The sequence below is a fragment of the Lontra canadensis genome, unplaced genomic scaffold (genome assembly GCF_010015895.1).
Source record: "Lontra canadensis isolate GAN:19392208 unplaced genomic scaffold, GSC_riverotter_1.0 scaffold3, whole genome shotgun sequence".
In the NCBI taxonomy this organism is placed as follows: Eukaryota; Metazoa; Chordata; class Mammalia; order Carnivora; family Mustelidae; genus Lontra; species Lontra canadensis.
The window spans coordinates 4632221-4650172 of NW_022630997.1; the positions used below are offsets into that span (position 1 = coordinate 4632221).

At 36.3% G+C, this 17952-nt stretch overlaps 1 protein-coding gene and 1 pseudogene across 1 annotated transcript in view; one reads left to right on the forward strand and one right to left on the reverse strand.

The window, feature by feature from the left end:
* Nucleotides 1–17952, reverse strand: part of ATRNL1 (attractin like 1) — a 794045-nt gene that overhangs the window by 182027 nt on the left and 594066 nt on the right. The gene's annotated exons all lie outside the window — the stretch shown is intronic.
* Nucleotides 13671–13825, forward strand: LOC116858533 (annotated as a pseudogene).

The following is a 17952-nucleotide window of genomic DNA, read 5'->3' on the forward strand; positions in this document are numbered from 1 at the left end:
GGGCACCTGGGTGGCTCAGTAGGTTGGGCCTCTGCTTTTGGCTCGGGTCATGGTCCCAGGGTCCTGGGATCGAGCCCCGCAACAGGCTCCCTGCTCAGCAGGGAGCCTGCTTCCCCCTCTCTCTCTGCCTGCCTCTCTGCCTACTTGTGATCTCTGTCAAATAAATAAATTTTTAAAAAAATCTTTATAATGGGTTTTTTGTTCTGTTTCGTTTTGCTTTTGCTGGTAGGTACCTGACAAGTTTCTGGCAAAAGTGATCATGAGATCATGAGATAAAAAGGACTAGAATCATACAGTCATTTCTATTTGATGGTAAAAGAAAGTAAGTATAGTAATGTAATCCTTTCTTATCTGTAATATAAAGAGCATCTAGTCTGGTACCTTCATTAAGAATGAATATTTAATCTAATGGACAAATTCAACTACATTGTTCAATGTATTGCTAGGCTCCGTGGAGAACTGCACAGAAATATGACTTGTTAACAGCCTTTCAGAATATCACAGACTTTTGAGAGAAGTGTGACGTGGACAGAAAGAAATATGAAACAAAGAAGTCCATATGTTCCACCAGTGCCACAAAGAAGTATGGGAGATGGGGAAAGGAATATCAGCTGCTATGATTAAGAAAGGTTTCACACAAGTTTGAAGTTGGCCTTTAGAGGTAAGTCAGACTTTCAGAGAATAAGAAAAAGTCAAGCCTGAGAGGCATATCCAGATTAAATATGGTTAAGAACAGAGGTTTGATCTGGAATCACAGAGGGAGACAAGGTTGAAAAGTATAAATGGTACTTGATTTCAGAAGCAAGTCAAACTAAGGAGTTTGAATTTTACTAGGAGATTCTGATGAGCACTCTGGGAGGTTTGGATTAAGATCATGATTGCATGTGAGTGGGGGAATGGTTTAATTAGGTGATGGGGATTAAGGAGGACACTTGTGATGAGCACCAGTGATGTGTGGAAGTGTTGAATCACTATATTGTACACCTGAAATTAATATTATTATACTGTATGTTAACTATCTGGAATTTATAAAAACTTTTAAAAAATGAAAATGAAAGCTCTTTTCAATTCCTCAAAGAATTGGGTTGCAAATGAAATAACATTATAGGTTAATGTATTCATTGACTATATCTTCTTAGGAAAAAAAAGGATAATAATTGAATGGCATGACAAATGGTTTCATATCTTTAGGAAAATGTAACTGAAGTAAAAAACAAAACTCTACGTAGAGAAGTTGTTCTAATTAAAAAAACACAACAGTACCCTAATTATCCTATCTGTTGGCTCACTCTGATAATTATGGATTTAGCATTTTTCTTGATGTGGGCAAGACCTGTTTGGAATATTTAGTGTACATGCATGTGCACTAGCTTATGTTACCAAACATTCTAAGGGCTAAAGATAACACATTTTTCTTGTCTTTGTGAAAAGGGATATTATCCCAATCTAAAAAGATATTGGGGGCAATGTCTAAATAAAAAATGAGAGAAAGCAAACGGACATACTCTGTCTCCTCCAATCCTTTATTCTTTCATACCTTGGCTCTTTACTTCTCATGCATTCTTATGATCCTAACTGCTGCAAATGAAGGAGCCAATCCCAGAATTCCCTGGTGCAATCAAATCTGTAATTTGGGCAGGGCTTGGAGGGGTTAGCTTATCTCTGAGGATCTCTTCCAAGATGACTCACTCATATGCCTAGCACAGTAGTGCTGGCATTTAGCGGTCAGCTCAGCACGGGCTGTCAGCAGAGGCTTTAGTTCCTTTCTACATGGCCCTTTCCATACACTGGGATGTATAAGCTACCTTATAGCATGGCAGCTTAGTTTCCAAAAGTGAATATTCCAAGACACAGAATATGGAAGCTTCCAGACTCTGAAAGCATAAACACTAAAACTAGGAAGCTTCACCTCCCCTATATTCTGTTGGTCCAACAGTCACAGAACCTACTCTGATTCAAGAAGAGGAAATCTAGACCCCTACCCCTTGACAAAAGGAATTTTAAAGAATTCAAGGACATTTTTCATTTATCAAAAAGGTAAGATTAGTTAGCAACTGTATTTATTATGAAAGCCTCCTTACCCTTTACCAATCCATATTCTTCCAGAGAGGACAAATGGTATTTGTGTAGTAATATATAACATCTAGCTATAGACACACCACATCAGGATTAACATGTGCCTTATATAATTGGAAGCAAAGATCTACTTTGAAGCAAGGTCTTTATATGTGATTTTGGTACTGAACTTACTTTCTAGATAACATACTATTTACACTTAAACTATCACATCTATTTTAAAGACGTGTTACCTTGCATTCATGATTAAGCTTGGTAACTGACTAGATTACAGACTAACTGGCTATGCCATCAAGAAAGCATAAAGCCTACCAACACTGTTTAAATACTACCTCTAGCATACTAAAGTTCCTTCAATAAAACAGTATTTGACTTTTCCGCAGATTCACTTTCTCCTCTCTTCCGAACACTTCACCTCAAACAAATTGTTGTACTGGTTCTTCCAGATTTCTTATATATTTTGAAGTCTACACGCTACACTTGTCTTTTTCAGTTCAAACATCCTAACTTTTCATATTTTGTTACAGAGCCTTGGCTTTATGTTTATTCTGTTATATTGGATTATAACTGGAAGCCCATAAAATCTTTAAAAGCTTCCTTTCAGAAGAATAATCCAGCGCTATAAAATGATACTTAGTGGGTAAACATTTTCTGATTGAAGAGAAAATATTATCAACTCTGTTTCCTAAAGTCAAAGTTATCTACTGATAGTGGAACACTCTGCATACAATACATAGAATAAAAAAAGAGTACTATTTTATGTAAGTGTTTTCTTTTAAAAAGATAAAATAATCATACTATTTTTTTTAAAAAACCCAGTCAAGTATTGTAAAGATGATTCAACATTTTTAACTAAACTATTCACATTCACTTGCTAATAAATTGACAAGCTATTGCTGTGTATTTTAGAAGAGAAAATTTATAGACAAATATTTTAGAAGTATGTACTTAGAATCGCATTAGACATAATGTACTTACTCAACATATATTACTAAAAAAAGAGTTTTAGTGGTCAACTCTGATCAAAAACAGGATTTATAATTATTTTCTAAGTTATAACATTAAAAATTAACAGCAGATTATTCAAAACCTCAATGCTATTCATTCTCAGCTAATGTCTTATGACTATTAGTCAACATCATAAAAATGCCATTATTTCATTTAACTTTTGTTGATGCCTGTGGGTTGAGAGAAAAAAAAATAAAGCCTCAAATCAAAAGAATGACCTCGTTTACTCTAAACACAATTGAGTAAAAGATTAAAAAGTCAGAAGAGTTATCAGCAACACCTGATCTTGAAAAATAAAATAAAATAAAATAAATCCTGGGGCATTCTGTTAGTGGTGGGAGTAATGTAATATTAATTATAGTGATGTGTCAACAAAGGATGAAGAGAGAATTTAATAGAAGAATTAGAAGGCATTCTACTATTGGAAACATCTAGAAAGGAAAGGAATATTGGCTTAGATTGCAGTTAGCTCAGGTTTGGATAGGAATGTGAAACCTATTCTACCAAGAGGTGCCATCTATTTATTTATTTAGTAATCTCTACACCCAAAGTGGAACTTGAACTCATGATCCCGAGATCAAGAGGTGCATGCTCTACTGATTGAGCCAGCTGGGCACCCACCCCCTACAGGTACCTTTTATGGCTTCCATGACCAAGACACTTGTAGGCCTAATTTCCCTATTAACTGGGATTTTAGAGAACCTTACGCTAAACCATCCTTAGCTTTCACTGACCTACTTCAGAATTTGGCATAGCCAGGTATCAACCATACACATTCTAACCTCAAACCTCGGGCTGAAATATGGCTTGTTGTTCTAGGTGAGCACTTATTTGGGGAGACTCTAGGGAGCAATCCTTGACTTTATGCACTTGAATGGCTCATGTGTTAGGAAGGGTAAAAGGAGACTACACTTTTGAATCTCAGGCATAAGGGTAAGGGCATATGGTCCAAACCTGAAATAATAAGGTAGGAACTCATGAATCCTATACATTCCCAAAGAAGGTCAGGCAAAGAAGGAAAGATAGATGGGCAGATAAGATCGATCACTCATATAGAATTTAATAAGTTAAATTCAGTGATTTCTAAAGGCCCACATTAACTTGAAAAAATTTTGGTTTCAAAATTTTAGTATTAGTGTTAAGAATTCACAAGTGGAAGTATCTGAATATCTTTAATGAAATGCTTTTATTAACCAAGCTTAGAGTTCACCATTTCTACTATAATGAATAAAATGAGGACTGACCTCACGGGCTTGTGGCCTGGGCAGTCGCACAGGGCCCTATGGTTGGGGTGCCCCAAGCTTGGTTAAATACTTGGCTGAAATTCTTGAGATTCTCCATCTTGAAATTTTTTTTAAACATTTTCTTTATTTATTTGACAGAGAGAGAGAGAGAGAGTGCACAAGTCGGGGGAATGGGATCCCTGCTGAGCAGGAGCCCGACATGGGGCTCAATCCCAGGACCCAGGAATCATGACCTGAGCTGAAGGCAGAAGCTCAACTGACTGAGCCACCCAGTCGCCCCCATCTTGAGATACTTAAAAATAGTTGAACAAAAGGCTCTGTATATTCATTTTGCACCATATATTATATATCTGGTCTTGAATAAAATCTGTTATGACTGTGTTATATATCAACACTGAGAGAGAATAAACCAAATATTAAGCAAAAATGGAATGTTAGCTACTGTAATCCTTTGTAAACACTCTTCTCTCCTGATGCCCCAAATTCCTAAAGCAATTTTCTTGTGTTTTCCTTATATTAAGGCTGGATAGGGAAGTACCTGATGTAGGAAGATTTTAACTCCTTCTGGACATAGGAAATTTAAAAGGAACTGATGGACAAACCTAACGAAGATATCTAAAAGGAATGGATTACTAATGATGGATGTTTAGGGTAAATGTTTTTGATGATGGATTTTTCTCCACTTTTCCTTTTACACAAAATACAAATTTGATTTACTTTTAATGCATTAGCCATTTACTCTACACTCTTGCTCTCTACCTTAACTTTACTTCTCCTAGCAAAGGAAAATCCCTTTTCCTGTTTCCCTCAAAATTTTTCTTCCTTTCTTTTTTTTTTTTTTTTTAAAGATTTTATGGATCTATTTGAGAGACAGAGTGAGTGAGAGAGCAAGCACAGGAGCAGGGCAGAAGGAGAGGGAGAGGGAGAAGCAGACTCCCCACTTAGCAGAGAGCCCAATGAGGGACTTGATCCCAGGACCCCAGGATCATGACTAGAGCTGAAGGCAGACGCTTAACCAACTGAACCACCCAGGCGCCCCTCAAAAATTTCCTTTACTAACTCTTCCTCAATGTTCTTTGCTAGTTCTTTGCATAAAGGGTGTGGCAGGAAAATATTGCCTTCCCAATCAAATACCAATTGAAACTGCCTATTGGTTGTGGGTGATTTTTACCTCAGCCACTAGCCATGATTTCCAAGATGATTTCCCTTCATGCTCTTTTACGCCACCCCCAAACCTCCCCTCTCACAGCATAATGAATCTCAATGCAGCTGAATCATGCAGGTCTGATTTATCCTGCAAAAATGTCAGTCAAAGCAAGCAAGACGTACTCTTTGGCCTTGAGCGCTCTAAGCTGGATGAATCATAGGTTTAGTTTTTGCCAAATGAAAAGCAATTTCACTTGCAAAAAAATATCTGTGGGGATACTTATGGCTTTTAACTCACAGGGAAAATGTACTAAAATCATCCAAGGGAAAGGAGATTGTGTTAGTGTGTGTGTGTGTGTGTGTGAATTTTTTATAAAAATAGAAAAAAAAAAGCAGAATTTACTGCATTTGCTTTCAATTAAAATCTTTTCATTTTTCAGCTTCAACTAACAGGTGTTAACCATTAGACTAATAAATTGCTTCTTCAAATGGACCGTATCAATGAGTTAGATACTTAATAAGGTTCAAATTTTTGTAAGGGAGCAATTCAGTTGGACTTGGTTAGGAAGGCTTTTAAAATCAGTTGCCAAAATATTGAGCAAGATGGTATTTTCTCTAACTCCTACTTATAAGCACAGTATAAAATGGTTTTGTGAATATTGCATTTTATAATCTTGGAATTTCTATTCTCTGGAAAGAAAAATTTTACAAAAAACTGTTAACCTTCTCTTTCACCTTGGAATCCAATTCCACAAATTGCAAGCTCTCTTCTGTTAGTATGGCACTTCATCTTTAGCCATAGAACACCTATAATGGTCAAAGGAGCTTTCATTTCTTATGAGAACTGTCTATCCTGACTTTTAAAGTGCAACTTAAGACATTGTTCAATATGTTCAGTCTATACTAGCCTTCAGCCAATCCAAGACTCCTCTAAACAATGGTTATCTAGTACAGTGGCAGTCCCATTAAGCTGTCTGAAACATCTCATCTTGTTTTTTCCCCAAGATTGTTCTTGTTATGAACAATTTTTGTAGCATAGAAAAAAAAATTGTGAAGGAGTAAGCATTTCAGATAACATTTCAGATTAGGCTATTATAGTAAAATTGAACATCCCAATCAAGTCATCGAGCTTCTAAACTAATTTACTACATCTCTGATCTTTTATGTTTTTAACTATTTGGAAGAGACAGAAAACTAGAACAGATTTCTCTCCTGAAAATATACTCAAGGAAGGAAAGCATAGAAAAGAGTAAAGCTGGTATATTAGATTCACAGTCTGCTGAAAACATAATAAAAAAAGGGCATTTTCTAAAAATGCTGAGAGATGATGTGACCTAACAAGTTTAAGAGACAGACTGTAGGCAAGGAGACTGTGAATGCTTGTCTTGGTTGCATCAGTCACTTTGGGAAAATTATTTAATCCCGATTATCTCTGTAAAATGGGGGTGATGTTTCTTACCACAGTGCTAAAGTAACATATCTGATAAATAATGGATTTTTTCTGTTATTAAATGTAGTTTAATTCCTGTAAGATTCTGGCTAACTAAGAAGTTAATATCATCTGTTCCATAAGATCAAAATGTGTTTTTTTCTTAATTATTTTTTATTAACATATAATAAAATGTGTATCGTCAGGCTTACACACTTCACAGCACTCACCATAGCACATACCCTCCCCAATGTCCATAATCCAGCCACCCTATCCATACCCCGCCTCTGCCCCCCAGCAACCCTCAGTTTGGTTCATGAGATTAAGAGTCTCTTACGGTTTGTCTCCCTCCCGGTCCCACCTTGTTTCATTTTTTCCTTCCCTACTCCCCAAACCCCCTACCAAAATGCGTTTTTTTTTTTTTAATTTTGTGTTTCTTAGGTGAAACATTTTTAATGCACTTCATTTACCTTGAAGTAGATATATACTTCTTAAAGGTAGGGCACATTTTTTTTTTTAAAGATTTTATTTATTTTATTCTTTGACAGAGATCACAAGTAGGCAGAAAAGCAGGCAGAGAGAGAGGAAGGGAAGCAGGCTCCCTGCCCAGCAGAGAGCCCTATTCGGGGCTTGATCCCAGGAACCCAGGATCCTGACCTGAGCCAAAGGCAGAGGCTTTAACCCAGGTGCTCCAGAGCACATATTTTTAAAACACCTGACTTGCAACTCAAGAATATTTTTCTGAATTGCTTTACATTATATTTTTCATATTTAACACCTACTGAGCATGTAGGTATATTAAGAAAATCCATCAATAAATTCTTGAAAAGACCAAGATTAACAACATAAATTCCAAGGCATTTTCAGCGTTTTTATTAATGCTTTATTCAAACTCACTAACAGATATCACCAGAAAGACCTCTAAGTATTTTTTCCTCAAATTCTGGAAGCTAACTGTTTTAAATAGGAATCTATTTTCTGTAGAATGCAGCTTATTTTTACAATACCAGTGTTTGTTTTATTGACTTCAAATATGTAATTTTCTCAGCTTCAATTACTGTATGTGTGAGTAATAGACATTTAATTGTTAATTTGTTGGAAGATCTATGCCTCAATATGCTTTTGACATACTTTAACTTAAAGAGGACTGGCATTTATTTTAAGTAAGTTTAATCAGTTAACTTACTCACTGGTCTGTTAAAACTATTTTCCTTTCTTTATGAAAAACAGCTTAGAAAATATTGAGGATAAAAAATGAGACAATTTTGTACATTGATTACATATCTTTAGAGTTTTACTGCCATGCTCTAGTGACCTCTGGTCTTCATTGTTTCTAATATGCCATTTTTACTTGCAGCATCATTTTGAAGCTTTTATGAATTGGTGGGATTTGGGCTTAAAATAGTAATTTAATATAAATACTGCTATCAATGTGTTCATTAGATGGCATAAATTTTTAGACCTCCCCATACAGATTTCCCTTTGATTTTTTTCAGTTAAAAAAACAAAACAACTTTCAGGGCAGTACAACCTAGATCCAGGTTTTGTGGAACCCAAAACTTTTGGAGTTATTGAAACCCTCTCTAAGAAAAATATAAAATTAAGAATACAGTATAAAATATCAGCATTTGTAAGCATCCTGTGCATATGAGGGGCCTTTAGGCTTAAGTTTCATTAGCTTCAAAGTCAATCCACTTCTTGGGCAATAGCTGATTGACTCTTCCATATTATTCTAAGATATGCATGCAAATAAATCTAGACCCCAAGACACTATGTTTAGTGGTAAAAATAAGAGTAATAACAGTTACTACTTAAAAAGTGCTCATAAAATGTACTAGGCACAGGAAATCCTTCATATATATCTTCTCATTAAAACCTAAAAACCACTCTATGAGGCTGCTATTATTTATTTCTATTTTATTGATGAGGAAACTGAGATAAGTTAAGGCAACTCAGATAAGTTAAGTGATATTACCTAAAATCAACCAGCTATCAGGTGACACACCTGAAATATGAAACCAGGTGTGAATTACTCAAATTCAGAGATAATCAAAACTAATTGAACAAAAGAGCCTTTTCATTCTCCTTCCTTCCTTCGCTCCCTCCCTCCCTTCTTTTTTCTTTTCCCTTTCTTTTTTCTTTTTTCCCTTTCTTTCTTTCTTTCTTTCTTTTTTCTTAAATGTAATTAATATCTCTAATAATTCTGTAACTTCTAAATCCTTCCACAAAAGGGAATTACAGTTCTACAGTTTATTGCAACTATATCTTTTAAAAAAAGGTCAACCCTAATGTTGAAGCTATAATACAAATTTTTAATTACTGCCACGACCAAGGATAATGTTTCATTGGGGAATGTAGCCAACACATTTTTTTTCTATACATATCTACATCCAATAGTGGTATTTTATCACCTAATTTAAAAACAAATGCAAATTTAAAAAAAAATAATGAAAGCCATGGTTTACTCAGGAATACTATCATACACACACTGTACAGGTCGTTTTTATAGCAAATACTAGATTGCCAAACTTCAATGGCAAAACACTAAATTGTGAGTTTGGTATTGTCCAGTTAGTTGTTTCTCATGGCCCCAGAGATTCTGGTGGTGAGTAATGTTGAGAAACGCTCCATTGTCACCATTTCTCTTCTTACCAGTGACTCCACTGTGATAGAACATCATATCCTTAAGACACAAGGCCTGGCAGAAAGCCTCCAACAAGTCCACAGGATATCAAATGTTCTATTTGATCAATTCTGCTGCTTCTTTAATTATATTGTGACTTCTGCTAGTTTTCCAATTTTCTGGAACAAAAATCCCACATAGCATCCTGTCACTCCACCTATTGCAATCTGGGTGGCTACTGAGTATTGTTCTACTATAAGTCCTGAACTGTGGCCAAACACTTGATTGCACCAATGGTGTCTAATCGCATACTCTGTTAAATCCAACACTTCATAAGACTCATCATCCCTTTCATGCTCTTGAGGAGGGGGCTTCCAGGTTGTCCTGAGCTGCTGCAGCCAGCTCTGAAGGTGGTCTCTGCCTGCCCTCCCCTCTCTACTACTCTTCTCTTCCCCTCCCCTCCCCAGAGAAATCCCACTTTGAAGCCAACTATTAGAAAAGTATAGACTCTTGAGAAGATGCAGTCTGGGCTGTCCCTCTCCCCATACCATCTTCCAGAAATAACATGCTCCTTTACTCCAATATACTGAGCAGTATGTGTCAGTCTCCTATATTAAGTGCATTTAATCCTTCCAACAACTGAGGAAGTATTAATACATCCACATAATAGATGAGAAGAGAATTAAACATACATTTGACCCCTTAACTCCACTGTAAGAAGGGTAATTCACAAAATGTTTCAAACACTTTCATTTCAACCCTGAGCCCTCAGTATTGTTGACATCTGCATAAATTTCAGCTACAAGAATTTTGGAAACTGAAAATGTGCACTGTTCAGCAGTGTTGCATCTTTAGGTTTGATTAACTTACGGGGATAACTTCCATGATAAGAGGCATTCCAAAGAAACCTGTACGGTTTCTAATTCCGGTGCAGGAGGGGTTGGCCTCCATCATTACTTTTCAACTTTGAAACTGAAAAACAAGTGTAAATGTCCATGCTTGAAGAAATTATTTTCCCCATTTAATTGCTCTGAACTTTTTCTCCTATATTGTGGTTGACAATGTATCACTTCGGTTAATTCCTTTCTTATTATTTTCACTGAATGTAATAGGGAAAAGTCAATAAATAATACTTGTTTTTTCATTTATCTGTATGTTTTACTTAAAAATGCAATTTCAGTTTTTTTATTAATAAAAGTAAAAGATGAAAAATGACTCACTGAAGATATAAAACTTAATAAAGGTTAATTCTTGCTAATTCTCACAAGAGCACAATAAATATGGTGAGACTAAATTTAATAGAATAATGTTACTCTTCCCTAACTTTAAAATTAAATGAAATAATTATAAACTGTACAATAAAAGTGGGCTAAATTAACAAATTAAAATCTTCCTTTAAAGTGCAGTGAAGAGGAAGAAGGAGCCACTTGACAATGTCAGGTGAAGCGAAGAGGATGCGTAAACTTACAATATTCATGACTTAGAGTTGCTGCTGACAAGGAAAAACTATAATGGTGCATATTCTCCTATCATCAAGGAACAACAACCAAGGATGGTCAAAAAATGGGACACTCATTTGCTTCTTGAAATGAGAAAATGTAATTAGATTTAAAGGATATAAAAATGGCACAGTGATTTGATAGGGCCTTGTTATCTTGTCTTCCTAATTCTAATAATAATGTAGATAAACATACCTACCAAGTCATAAAAAATAGCAAATCCTAAAGCAAGCAAGAAAAAGGGGGTTCCCAGCATCTCCAGAAGAGTATACAATGTGTGTTTTTTAAAAAAAGATTTTATTTATTAATTTGACAGATAGAGAGAGACAGAAAACAAAAGTAGGGGGTGGTGGAGAAGAGAGAGGGAGGAATGGCAGTGGTAGGAGGAGCAGACTCCCCACTAAGCAGAAAGCTGGACATGGAGCTTGACCCCAGTACCCCTGGATCATGATCCGAGCTGAAGGCAGACACTTAACCTACTGAGTCACCCAGGTGCCCTATACTGTTAATACTAATAAAAGGGGCCTCTATTTATCAACTATTAGCTGTGTGGATGATTTACATGCACATACGTGTTCTCGTGACACTTAGAAACATAGATGTTATTATTGCCATTTTACATAGGGAGATACATGAGGCCCAAAGAAAGCAAGCAATTTATTTAAGTCACAGAGCCAGAAATTGGAAGAGGTAGGATACAAATTATCGGCTTTGCAGAAAATGAATAAGAAACATTTTGGTACTCAAAGTACTGAGCAATGATTTATTGACCATGTACCGTTAGCATTCTTACCACCACTTACACTTCTTGATTGGGAAAAGAAAAATTAAATAATTATAATATCCACAAGAATGTTCAAGCCACTCCATGTCGAAACTATAATGACTAAGCTCCACTTATAAAGTCTTCAGAGGGTGGCCCTGGGATTATGTACCAAGATAACAAAGAAAACTTGTAAAGCGATTCTGATGTGCAGCCAGGATTGAGATCCTCTATGATACACCAAGTGAAACTGGCCAAGAAGAATAAGAATTAAATGATAAAAAGACCAGAGTAGGGTGAACTGTCAAGAAAAGAAGAATACAGAGTAATGGGAATGATAGACCTTGAAAGATAGTGTTGGTTGGTAGGTGAAAAAACAGATAAAAGAGAAGGTTGTGAACAAAAGCATAGGTGCAGGAATGGGCCTGGTGCAATGAAAGGGAAAGTAGTTATGAGATTGAGCAGGTTAAGTGTAATAACAAGTGCTAGTAAAAAATAACTTGGATTTGATGTGGTAGCCAACAGGCAGCACTCATAAGCTTAGAAACTAGTGGGAAGGAACTGAAAAAGGTGGTATTCTATCATAATAAGTCTGGTCATGGCAAGCAAAATCAATTAAACAAGGAACACAAGCAAGGTAGATGACTCCAAAGTTCCTACCCTTAAGACTAGATTAATAACAGCATTGACAAAAATGGAGCTGTTCAAAAGGAAAGTCAGCTGGGGGGGGGCAGATAATGGGGCTTATTTAATGTTCACTGAGTGAATCAATGAATGATGAGTCTGTCTGGGACTTGCTCAGTTATGAGGAAAATTGTACTATAATGATTTAAGACTACAGAGCTGGAGCAAAGGTATGGTAAGGTACAAAATGTCTATGTTTAATAAATAAATGAGTGAGAACAGTTAAAAGGGATTACTGAAGCGCTGAGCAGTGATAAACTCTCGGGACACTGTGAGTCATAAGAAAAAGCAGTGGGTCATAAAGCCTTCATAATAATTATCCTAAGCCCTTGCAATTGTGAAAAGCTTCCCAATCTAAAAAAATAATTCTTATAATAATTCAATGATGTAGAGAGAGCAAATGTTATTATCCACAATTTTCATATGAGTAAATTGCAGCTCAGAGTTTATGTGACTTCTCCAAGGTAACACAACTAGTATTTCGGAAAATCTGGACTCAAATCCAAGTCTTTTGACTCCAAATTTTGTTCATTGATTAAGGCCAACTTATATAATTCCAGACAAGATTCAGTCCATGAAGTCATAATAGTCCAAAGATAAGAAAGGATTTGTAAAACTTACATATTTTAATGAAGAAAAATAAGGGCACATAGCATTTTTTCCCCAAATGATTCTAGATTTCATATATTCTCTATCTTTTGCTCTACAATGGTAAGTCAAACTCACCTTCATCACTGCAGTACACAATGCCAGGATTCACTATATCAAAGTTCTATTAAAATGTGAATTCATATGGCAGCTTAAACTATGAGGTACTAGTTTTCACCATCAGATTTCAAAGAACCAAATGTTTAGGGTATTGGCAAGACTGTAGGAAACAATCATTGTCATAACTATTGGTGGGAATCTAAGATAGTCTAAGACACTACAACAGTATTTTTTAAACCAAGGACATTTGCGATGTTTAGAAACATTTTTGGTTGTCATATCTAGTAGCATCTGGTAGTTAGAGGCCAAAGATGCTGCTCAACAGAGTACAAAGTACAGTCCTCCAGAGAAAGAATGATCAGGCCCAAAACGTCAACAGTGCTGAGGCTGAGATATCCTGCTGGATAAATATCAACTTGGCAAGCTTTTTCAAAATTATAAATGCATATTCCTCTTCCACAAGAAATTTTACTTCTACTGTTTTTCCTACATCGCTTCTCGGCCTTTTGGCTAAGATCAAGTGTACTGTTTTTCCTACATGTAGTTATACATGTGCAAATCCATTTACTCAATAAATATTCATTGAATATCTACTCTAGGAGCTACGATTACATCAGGATACAAACCTGATAGAAGTCTTTGCCTTTTGGAGTTAACGTGCTAATGCAGGGTGGGTATAGGAATTGCAAATGAAACAAGGAAAATACATAGTATATTAGAGGATAAGAGCTTTAGAGGGGTGGGGAAGGAAGGCTAATAAGAAGATCTGGACAAGAATATTTATTGCAACATGGTTCGAAATAGCTAAGTGTTGGGAAAATTATATCAGTGGGGAAATAGTTAAATAAATTATGGAGTTACGGAACACTATGCAGCCATTAAAAAAGTAGTTATCCATAAGTGCTAATATGTAATTGTCTTGCAAAGTGAAGAGCACTGAATCTATAAAGAACATTGATATTAGCAATGATATGAAATATTTCTGTAAAGAAACACAAAAATCCTGAAAATACTGGTTACTTCTAGGAAGATGAATAGGTGGCTAGGAGATCAAGGTGAGAGAATGGTTTAATTCTCATTTTACTATATCCTCTTCCATATCTTTTGATTTTTTAATATGAATGCTGTATCATAGGCATTGAATACCTAGTAAAATAGTTCAATATTTTTTCTAAAAGTATCTTCATGCTGTAAGTTTAAAAAATATACAAACTTATGTATATGTGTGTAAATATATATATGCATGCATATATTATCTATCCATCCATCATCTATATACATATACACATACTCCACACACATCAACACATTTTCTTAATTTATTAAAAATATAACATGAATCAAAGGTTTACGTAGAAATCACCCTTGTCCTGGATAAACAACTGGATAAGAGTGGAAAAAGAGTCCCTAAATCCTTTCCTGCCTGGGATATAAAATTCACAAGCACAGGAATTTTGTCTGTTTTTTTCAGTCCTGAATTACTAGTGCCTAGAACAGTGCCTGGCATATAGTTGGAAATCAAATATTTGTTGACATAATGAATAAAGGAATGAAAAAATAGCCTTCCTTTACTCACATTTCTTTTCTCATCATCTGACAGACTCCTAATATATTTCTCTGCCTTCAGTCTTTTTCTTTCAATTTATTCCCCATAATATCACTGGAAGGATTTATTGAGAATATAAATTTATTGTGCTTTAATATCTTCTCTAGTTTCCTGTTGCTTACAGGAATAAGACCCTTTGTGATTCTCCACCACTCCCTTTTCTGCCTCTCACCAATTTTCTTGGAGTCCATTTGCAGCCAGGCCAACAATACCATGCTCCCTCTTGACTACCTTCCTGGAATGGCCTCTCTTGTCTAAGGGAATTTTTACTCCCCCCCCGCCAAGCTTTTACTGAAATATTGAAACAATTTTGAAATAATCTTGCTTTCATTGGAACAATTACTCCACTTCTCCTATGATCATAATTAGTTTCTCCTTTCTCTTTGTTCCTGGAGAATATGAACATCTTTTTATTGTTATGTCACACAGTCAAGTGTCTGACTCTCTCTCAATAGACTATGAGTGCCTAAAGGGTGAGGCCTGAATTTTATTCATCTTTGCACATGCAAACTTACTGTAGTGGTAGATCTATGATAATTCTTCAGTAAGGATTCTTGAATAATGAACAAATAGATTAATTCATGGATAAATCCTAACCTTTGATGGAAACTGCATATAGTAATATGATTCAAACATACCCACAAAACAAAACCAAAAAAGCCTCGATTGGTAAGGATATGAGTACATTTTATTTACTGTATTATAATTTTTATGATAACCTGTACAAATTATTTAAACTTTCACAACCTACCTGAAATGTTATCCAATATTATACAAATGCCATAAAAAGAAGAGAAAATTTTAATACAATCCCTTTATAATTTAAGCACTAGTGTTTTTATAGACCTAATTTTTACTTAAGTTGAGAAGGACTATTTCAATATTTTAAACAAAAGTGGGTAACGATATTTCAAACACAATTTGAAAATTATGAGCTTATAGAGATTTCTATAAGATGGCAGGATGGGACAATCCTGAATGCACCTCCTCCCATAGACAAACCAAATCTCAGCTACAATGGTCAATTTCTTCTGAGAAAGATTTGAAACTAGATGACTGGCTTTTCCACAAGAAAGGATAAAAAAACCATAACAAGATAGGTAGGAGAAGCAAAGGTGTAATCTCGCCATTTCCTTCCCCTCCTCTATATCTCACCGGTCCCCTACTTTTCCCAGAGGAGTGAAGGGTGGGTGCCCTACAACATGGACCCCAACCCCAGGGATCTGCACTGGAGAGGCAAGCCCTCAAAATGTCTGGCTTAGAAAACCATCAAGGCTGATGTCCAAGGGACCCAAAATGTGATAGAAAACTGAAATCTCCATTTTAAAGGACTTGCATGCTGTCTAACTTACCCCAAGACCCACAGGGGTTTTATTTATTTATTAATTTTATTAAGTGGCTAGACTATTTATGGAGATTCATTTGCTAATTTAAAAGAATATGCAGGAGGGGCAGGGGACAGTTGACTCTCTGGAGTTGAAAGTGGTAAAGGACACCATTTTATAACTCTCCGCCTACCCTGTTAGTATAGTGGGTAAGCTCAGACAGGACACCCTCTCAATGTCTTGGTAAGACACATGAGTATGAGAGCTCATGGCACCATTCCACTGCCTCACTGAAACCGGACACTCCCCCGCTCCCTGCTAGCATGAGCAGTCATGACATTCTCCTATTCCTAGTCTAAAGCTGGCACCACACAATGACAAGGCACTTTCCCACTGCATTACTGAAGCCCATGGGTACCCAAAGTCAAGACATTTTCCCCTCCTGCCTTTCTATAGTGCTGGGCCCCGCATCTTATATATTCCAGCTGCCTAGCTAAAACCAGTGAGTGCTCATAATCCACACAGGTGGTACCCCTTGATCACGTGGCCTTGTCACCAAGGGGCTGGGGCTCTTGAGCTCCACAGGAATGTAACAATCAGAAAGAAAGTTCTTGGCAGACTACCACCCCCAGGACACTGCACAGACAACAGAATGAAACACAACCAGTCTTCTTGTGAAAAAGGCCTATTTACTTAGCCTGGAGCTTCAGCCTGAGGGACAGACTTCATATTTCCCGCCCATGTAGAGGCTAAGAAGGTGCTCACAAAGAACATAAACAGACAGACACCATCCTTAAACACCCACTGGTCTTACTAGAGCTTGACAAGATCTCCCAGAAAGGGGCTTATACACTCACCCAGAGCCCAGAATTTTGCAACTGTCACTCAGGGGACATCCCCAGATCTCCTGGTCTGCAGGCCAGCAGGGATTACAATTACAGCCCCACAGGAACTGTATATACTTACAGACTTTAAAAGCTGCTGCCTGAGTGTCTGGCTTCCAATCAGCCTAAAACTAGAATGCAAATGAGATCCCTCCCTGTGAAACGATGACAGGTCTTGGCATACCCTCAACAATGAGGACATATCAAGAATAAATCAGGCAGTTTAGATAACGATGAAGGTTTCAGAGACAAGAACTAGAAGAAGACTGAACAACAATGTTCATCACCTATACAAGGCCACCCGTTCAAGACTGAGAGGTAGTGTTTCACCTAATACATAGAAACAAATCAGAGAGTCTAGCAAAAATGAGGAAACAGAGAAGTATTTTCCAAATAAAAGACTAAGATAAAATTTCACAAGACTTTAATGATATTGAGATAAGTAATCTATCTGATAAAGAATTCAATGTCATGGTCATAAAAATGCCTGCTGAACTCAGGAGAAGCATGCTTGAATATAGTAAAAACTTCAACAAGGATACAAAAAATATGGGAGACAGAAGTCACAAAACTGAAGAATACAATAACTGAAGTGAAAAATATTCAGTAGACTAGATAAAGAAAAAGAACAGATCAGTAAGCTGGAGACAAAGCAATGGAACTTACTTGGATAAAGCAGCAAAAAGAAATAAAAATATTTTTTTTAAATGAAGATACTCACTGAACCTATGGAACAACAAGTAGAATAGTATTCATGTTACAGCTATTCTAGAAGGGAGCAAAGAGAGAAAGGGACAGACATTTATTTGAAGAAATAATAGCTGAAAATTTTCCCAATCCAGGGAAGGAAACAGACATCCAGGTCCAAGAAGCCCAGAAAGTTACAAATAATATAAACCCACAGATCCACACCAAGACACATTATAATTAAAATGTCAAAAGTTAAAGAGAGAATCT